Source organism: Rhincodon typus, chromosome 18 (genome assembly GCF_021869965.1).
Source record: "Rhincodon typus isolate 14 chromosome 18, sRhiTyp1.1, whole genome shotgun sequence".
NCBI lineage: Eukaryota > Metazoa > Chordata > Chondrichthyes > Orectolobiformes > Rhincodontidae > Rhincodon > Rhincodon typus.
Genome location: NC_063349.1, coordinates 578931 through 587118, shown reverse-complemented (window position 1 = coordinate 587118; position 8188 = coordinate 578931). Strand labels below are relative to the sequence as shown.

General features: G+C 43.7%; 1 protein-coding gene across 1 annotated transcript in view; it reads right to left on the bottom strand.

Moving 5' to 3' along the window:
• Nucleotides 1-8188, bottom strand: part of ccdc77 (coiled-coil domain containing 77) — a 97099-nt gene that overhangs the window by 88486 nt on the left and 425 nt on the right. The gene's annotated exons all lie outside the window — the stretch shown is intronic.

Below are 8188 nucleotides of genomic sequence, written 5' to 3'. Positions count from 1 at the left end.
CCTAGACCCTTCATCAGATGAAGGGTCTAGGCCCGAAACGTCAGCCTTTCTGCTCCTATGATGCTGCTTAGCCTGCTGTGTTCATCCAGTTCACTAGATACCAAACTGTCCAGGTTCCTGTTTGATCATACAACCACAGAGATAGCTCCAGCAGAGTTGCCAAAAAGGAGAAGACTCCATACCAGGTTAAATTTTGGTCTTCCTGGACCTGGGGAGAGGAAGGATGAAACAGCATCAGGAACTCCAATGCCAGACATAAGACTCTGCTGAGCAAGAGAGACAGCTTATTTCAGGGGACGAATTTTGGTGTAGGAACCATGGGAAGGGCCCTGCATGGATAAGAAGCATGATCTATGCAAGGTCAGGTCAGCGATGTATAAAGTTCACGTAGATGCGACAATCCTGAACAAGCAAGTGGACCAGATGAAAACTGCAAATTTGCAAATGGGGCAGGAGCAAAATGTGCCTGGCTCTTTGGCAGCCTTTCTGATTTTTCCAGAACCCGTGGGTTGACCCTCTCCCTCAAATGTTGAAGATAGCTTGGAATCTAGATGGACACGGTGGATGTCACTGCCTCGATGCCTTTGCTACCTAAAGAAGAGAATGAATTTCTTCGGAGACACTTTGGGTGCAAGAGGTGAACTATTGTGCATTATACACTGCCTGTATCTGAGGTAGCATTGGAGGAACCTGACCGGATGCTAAAAAGCACCAGGAGGAGCTGCAACAAAAAAGAATCAGCCTATGTCCTCAGACTCAGAGGGAGAGGGTTGTAGTGGTTGTAATGAGGTCAGCCAGGTGGACGTAATAGAATGAGTTCCCTGATTGGAGCTGTTAACCTGGTCAAATCAGGCTGACAGATTAAAAACAGGAGCATCAAACATTCTGCTCACTCTGAGAGCTGGCTTTGAGGGAGCTGGTTCAGTGTCAAGGACTTTCCATATGCGAATAAAGGGTGACATGGTGGCAGGAGACTGGCCCCTGTCCAGTTACTTCAGAAAGCTTCTAGTGAAGGCTGGAAACAGTGGATGTCATCAAGGAGTATAGAAAGTCTGCGATATTGCCAGCAAAGAAATTAGGACAGGGAAGAGGGGACCTGTAAAAATGCTAGCAGCTAACATTAAGCCCAACAGAATAATTAGGGTTAGAGTAAAGCCTGTTAGGGGCCAAGGTTTCAATCCGTGTCTCAAGCCAGAAGACATAGCTGAGGTTTTAAAGGATTGCTTTTCTTTTCTTTTCTTTTCACTATAGAGAAGACCAATAGGTCTAGGAATTGGGGTGATGGTCAGTGATGTACTTGAACAAATTAGCATTGAATGGAAGAGGTATTAGTAGTGTTAGCAGGCTTGAAAGTAGACAAGTCACCAGGTCCAGATAAGATGTACCTAAACCATTGTGAGAGGAAAAGAAGGACATTGCAGGGGCTCTGACATTAATTTTCAAATCCTTTCTGGCCATAGGAGAGGTGCCAGAGGATTAGAGGGTGGCTGAAATGATATTTTTCAGGATGGGTAGTAGGCATAAATTTGGATACTACAGTCCACTAAATCCAAATCTGTGGTTGGGAACTCTTGAAAAAAATCTGAGGGTTAGAATTAATCTTCTCTTGGAGAGGCAAGGACTAATAAAGACTAGTCAGTGTGGCTTTGTAAGTGGGAGATCCTGTCTAACAAATTTGAATTTTTCAAGGAGGTGACTAGGTGTGTTGAGGGTAGTGTATTGATGCAGATATGGGCAGAAAAATAGCAGGTGGAATTTAATACGGGTAAGTGTGAGGTGCTGCAATTTGGGAGATCAAATATTAAGGAAAAATATACAGTTAATAAGACATAGGAGCAGAAATAAGGACATTTGGCCCATCTGCCATTCAATCATGGCTGATAAGTTTCTCAACCCCACTTTCTCTCTGTAACCCTTGATCCTCTTGACAATCAAGAACTATCTATCTTATCTCTTAAATATACTCAATGATCTGGTCTCCACACCTTTCTATGGCAATGAATTCCATAGATTCACCACTGTCTGGCAGAAGACGTTTCTCCTTATCTCCATTCTAAAGGATCTTCCCAATACTCTAAGGCTATGCCCTTGGGTCCTAGTCTTTCTTGCCAATGGAAATATCTTGCCAAAGTCCAGCCGGTCCATGCCGTTCAGCATTCTGTATGTTTTATTTAGATCCTCCCTCATCCTTCTAAACTCCACTGAGTATAGACCCAGAGTCCTCAAACGTTCCTCACATGTTAAACCTTTCATTCCTGGCATCATTCTCGTGAACCTTCTCTGGACCTGCTCCAGGGCCAGTACATCCTTCCTGAGGAATGGGGCCCAAAATTGCTCACAATACACTAAGTGTGATCTGACCAGAGCTTTATAGAGCCTCAGAAATACATCCTCTTGAAATAAATGCCAATATTGTATTTGCCTTCCCAACTACCAACTCAACCTGCAAGTTTACCTTAAGAGAATCTTTGGACTAGGACCCCCAAGTCCCTTTGCACTTCAGACTTCTGAATTTTCTCCCCATTTAGAAAATAGCCTATGCCTCTATTCTTCCTACCAAAGTGCATGACTTCACACTTTCCCACTTTGTATTCCATCTTCCCACTTTCCTAACCTATCTAAATCCTTCTGCAGTATCCCTGCCTCCTCAATACTACCTGTACCTCCACCTATCTTTGTGTTATCTGCACACTTAGCCAGAATGTCCTCAGTTCCTTCATCTAGGTCATTAATATAAAAAGTGAAAAGTTGTGGTACCAACACTGAGCCTTGTGGAACACCACTTGTCACCAGCAGCCATCCTGAGAAAGACCCTTTATCCCCACTCTCTGCTTTCTGCCAGACAGCCAATCTTCTATCCACGCTTGTACCTTGCCTCTAACACCATGGGCCCTTATCTTACTCAGCAGCCGCCTGTGTGGCAGCTTGTCAAAGGCCTTCTGGAAGTCCAGGTTTAAGAGACATCTGAATGGTGACATGAATAGGGAGGGAATAGAGGAATACGGACTGAATAAAGGCAGAAGATTGGCTTTTTAATTTAGTCAGGGCATGATGATTGGCACAGGCTTAGAGGAACAAAAGGCCTGTTCCTGTGATGTACTTCTCTTCTGTTCTTTTTGTATAACATCCATTGGCTCTCCTTGATCTAAGTTGCTTGTTATCTCCTCAAAGAATTCTAACAGATTTGTCAGGCATGGCCTCCCCTTGATGAAACCATGCTGACTTTGCCCTATTTTATCTCCAAGTATTCAGAAATCTCGTCCTTCACAAAGGACTCCAAAACCTTACCAACGATGGAGGTCAGGCTAATCGGCCTCTAATTTCCCCCCTTCTGCCTTACTCCCTTCTTAAACCAGGGTCGGGGGGGGTTACATTAGTGATTTTCCAGTCCTCTGGGACTCTCCCTGACCCTAGTGATTCCTGAAAGATTATCACTAACACCTTATTGATGTCTTCAACTATCTCCTTCAGAACTCTGGGGTGTAGTCCATCTGGACCAGGTGATTTATCCACTTCAGACCTTTCGTTCTTCTAGCACCTTCTCCTTGGTGATGGCCATCATACTCACCTCTGCGCCCAGACTGTTTTGAATTTTTGGGATATTACTCATGTCTTCCACTGTGATGACTGATGTAAAGTACTTATTCAGTTCCTCAGCAATTTCTTTGTTCCCCATTACTACATCTCCAGTGTCATTTTCCAGCAGCCCAATGTCTACTTTTGCATCTCCTTTGCCCTTTATATATCTGAAGAAACGCTTGCTATCTTCTTCTTTATTATCAGCTAGCTTACCCTCATAGTTAATCTTCCCCCTCCATATTTCTTTTCTCATTGTCCTCTGTAGGTCTTTGTAGGCTTCCCAATTCTCTGGCTTCCCACTGTCCTTTGCTGCATTATATGCTTTCACTTTTGCTTTTACGCTGTCCCTGATTTCCCTTGTCAGCCATGGTTGCTTCATCTTCCCTGCATGTTTTTTTTCCAAGGGTTGAATTTTTGCTGTGTCTCCCAAATTACTCCCAGAAACTCCTACCATTGCTGTTCCACTGTCTTTCCTGCTAGGCTCCTCTCCCAATCAATTCTGTTCAGCTCTTCCCTCATGCCTCTGTAGTTGCCTTTATTCAACCATAGTACCATTACATCTGATTCCATCTTCTCCCACTCAAATTGCAGAGTAAATTCTATCATATTATGGTGACTGCCTCCTAAGGGTTCCTTCACCTTAAGCTCCCTTATCAAGTCTGCCAACACGAAATCCAGAATTGCCTGTTCCCTAATGGGCTCCACCACAAAGTGCTCCAAAAGCAATCTTGCAGACATTCCACAAATTCCTTTTCTTGTGATCCACTACCAACCTGATTTTCCCAGTCCACCTGCATATTGAAATCCCCCATGATCACTGTAACCTTGCCTTTCTTACACGCTTTTCTATCTCCCGGTGTAACTTATGCCCCAAATCCTGACTACTGTTTAAATGACTGTACATAATTCCAACTTTTTTTTATCATTGCGGTTCCTCAACTCCACCCACACAGATTCTACATCATCTGACCCTACTTTGTTTCTTGCTATTGATTTAATTTCATTTCTTACTAATAAGGCAACTCCACCCCTCTCTGCTCACCTGCCTGTCTTTTCAACAGTATGTATATCCTTAGATATTTTGCTCCCAGTCCTAATCCCCTTGCAGCCAAGTCTCTGTGATGCCCACCACATCATACCTGCCAATTTTGATCTGCGCCACAAACTCATTTACCTTATTTTGTGTATTGTATGCATTCAGATCCAACACCTTCTGTCCTGTATTGACTGTCTGTCTTCTCATTATCATAATGGCAGGACCCTGAACAGCAGTGATGTACAGAGGGATCTTGGGGTTCAAGTTCACAGCTCTCTGAAAGTGGCCATGCAGATAGATAGAGTGGTAAAGAAGGCATATCGCATGCTTGCCTTTAGTGGCCAGGGAACTGAATACATGAGTCAGGATATCATGTTGCAGCTTTATAATACTTTGGTTAGGCCACACTTAGAGTATTGCATTCAATTCTGATTGCCACATTACAGGAAGGATGTGGAGGCTTTGGACAGGGTGCAGAAGAGGTTTACCAGGATGCTGCCTCGATTAAAGGGTCTGAGCTATCAGGAGAAGCTAGAAAAACTTGGGTTGTTTTCTCTGGAGTGGCGGAGGTTGAGGGGAGACTTGATAGAAGTCTATAAATATGAAATGCATAGATAGGGTTGACAAGCAGAATCTTTTTCCCAGAATTGAAATGTCTAATACCGGGGGCATGCGTTTAAGGTGAGGGGGGAAAGTTCAAAGGATATGTGAGTGGCAAATTTTTTACACAAAGTGTGTTGGAAGTTTGGAATGAATTGCTAGGTGTGGTGGTGGAGGCAGATATGATAGGGGCATTTAAGGGGCTTTTAGATAGACAACAAATGGACGGATACAGACAAAAGGCAGACAGAAGGATTAGTTTAATTTGGCGTCTTATTGGGCACAATATCGTAGGCTGAAGGGCCTGTTCATGTACTGAATAATTCTATGTTCTAGTCTTTGTGGACTTCACGAAGTCGGTTAGGTTCAGTTGATGGCATAGTTTGTGATGCACAGTAACGCTAATCATGTGGGTTCAATTCCTGTACTGGTTGAGGTCAACATGAAGATCATTTCTTTTCAAGCTCACCCTTCCCAGAATGTGGTGACCCTCAGATTAAACTCACCACCAGTTGTCTCTCTCTAAAGACAGAGCAGCCCTATGGGACTATAGTGACTTTGCCTTTACCCATATGGGCTTCAGTAACTTTTGGCAAGGTCTCTCATGGCAGAGTGGTTAAAGAGCTACAAGCCCATGGGATCCAGGGGAATTTGGCAATTTGAATCCAAAACTGGCTTAGGGGCAGGAAGCAGAGAATAGCGGTTGAAGGGTACTTTTGTGACTGGAAACCTTTGTCCAGTAGCATATCACAGGGTTTGGTGCTGGGTCCTTTGCTGTCTACCATGCACATTAATGATCTAGACCTAAACGCAAAGGTATGATCAGTAGATGACATGAAAATTGATGACGTTGTAAGTAGCAAGGAGGAAAGTCTTAGACTACAGAATGATATAGATAGACTGAACAGTGGCAAGTTAAGTTTAATCCGGAAAAGTGTGAGGTGATGCATTTTGGAAGGACTAGTAAGGCAAAGCTTGGAGAATGGTAGGATTCTAGGACATACAGAGGATCAGAGTTATCTTGCTGTAGATGTCCATTGATCCTTGAAGGTAACTGGGCAGGTTGATAAGGTGGTTAAGAAGGCATATGGAATATTTGCCTTTATTAACCAAACCAACGAATACAAGAGCAAGGAGGTGATACTGAAACTGTATTTAATATTATTTCAGCAACAGTTGGACTACTATGTGCAGTTCTGGTCGTCATATTATGGGAAGCACAGGATTGACCAGGTTGTTCTGAAGAAGGGTTCTGAAGAAGTCATGCCAGACTCAAAATGTTAATTCTCTGTTTCTCTCCACAGATGTTGTCAGAGTTGTTGAGTTTATCCAACATTCTTTCTGTTTTTTTTAAGATTTACAGCATATGCTGTATTTTGCCTTTATTTACCATGCTGTACCCTGGGCTTGGCCGATTCAGTTATAAAAAGAGACTTGATAAGCTGGGAGATAGCAAGAACTGCAGATGCTGGAGTCAGAGTCAATACAGTGTGGAGCTGGAGGAATACAGCACCATCAACGTTTCGGTTTGGGACCCTTCATCAAGACTTTATAGGGGTTCTTGTGGTACAGTGGTACTGTCACTACTTCTGGGCTAAGAGACCTGAGTTCAAGTTGAACCTGCTCTAGATATGTGTAGTAACATCTGTGAACAAGTTGTTTGAAAGTATGTGCAGCAGGGATTATCTCCAAAATCATTTCCCCAGTGAAAAGGGTACAATGCTATGGTCCAAGTGCCTGAAAATAAAATTAGAATAGATGGATAAATTAAAATGAAGAGCTGAAGATCTGAAACAAAAACAGAAATTTCAGTTCTGGAAGCATTAGTGGAGAGAAAACAGAGCCAATATTTCGGGTCCAGTGACCCTTCTTCAGAGCTGATAGTAACTAGGAAAATGTGATATATATGCTGAAGACACAGTGTGGAATGGGACAGTAAGCAGATAGGTGGAGACAGAGTCCAGAGGGAGAGAAACAAATTTAGGTAGATAAAGGGATGGATGAAGGAGAAAAATCTGATAGTGCGGACCATAAATGGGGGAAATTAATTGACTATGCTGAAGTCCGTCTGTGGTCATGACAGAACCTGTGGTGTGAGTGGTTAAAGAATTTGGAAGGAGGTGTTCAGGGTTCTAAAATTCTTCAACTTGATATTGACTCCTGCAGACTACAGGGTGCCCAAGTGGAAAATGACATGCTGTTCTTCCAGCTTGTGCTGAGACTCGCTGGAGCACTGCAGTGAGCCTGAGACAGAAATGTTGACCAGGGAACAGGTGGTGTGTTGAAGTGGCAGGCAACTGGAAGCTCGGTGTCATTTTTACAGACAGCAAAGTGCTTACCCAGTCTGTGTTTCACCTCCCCACAATGTGAGCCGCGAATACAGGAGACTAGATTGGATAAAGTGCATGTAAATCGCTGCTTCACCTGAAAGGTGTGTCTGGAGCTTTGGATAGTGAGGAGGGAGAAAGTAAACAGGCAAGTGTTGTACTTTCTGTCATTGTATGGGAAGATGCTGTGGGGGTGCAGGAAGGTGTTGGGAATAGAAGACTGAACCAAAGTGTCCCAGAGGGAACATTTCCTGTGAAATGCTGACAACAGAGAGGAGACAAATATGTGTCTGGTGGTAGCATCCCACTGGAGGTAGCAGAAATGGCGGCTTATGATCCTTTGGTTGCAGACACTGGTGGGTGAGGAAGGGAGACCCTTTTGGTGGGAGGAGAGAGTAGAGACGAGGGCAGAAGTGTGGGAAATGAGTTAAACAGGGCTAAAGGTCCTGTTCTCCATCTCTGTCGCGGCTGTTCTGATGATGTCACCTTCTGCAGAGGGACCTCATAATATTCACATTTTCCCTCAACCAAGAATTCCCAATCACCATGGTTGACAGAGCCCTTAGTTTTGTCCAACACACTTCCCTCCCTTCGTCTTCAGCATATATGGCACCTTTTCCCAGCTTCTAACAGTTCCGAAGAAGGG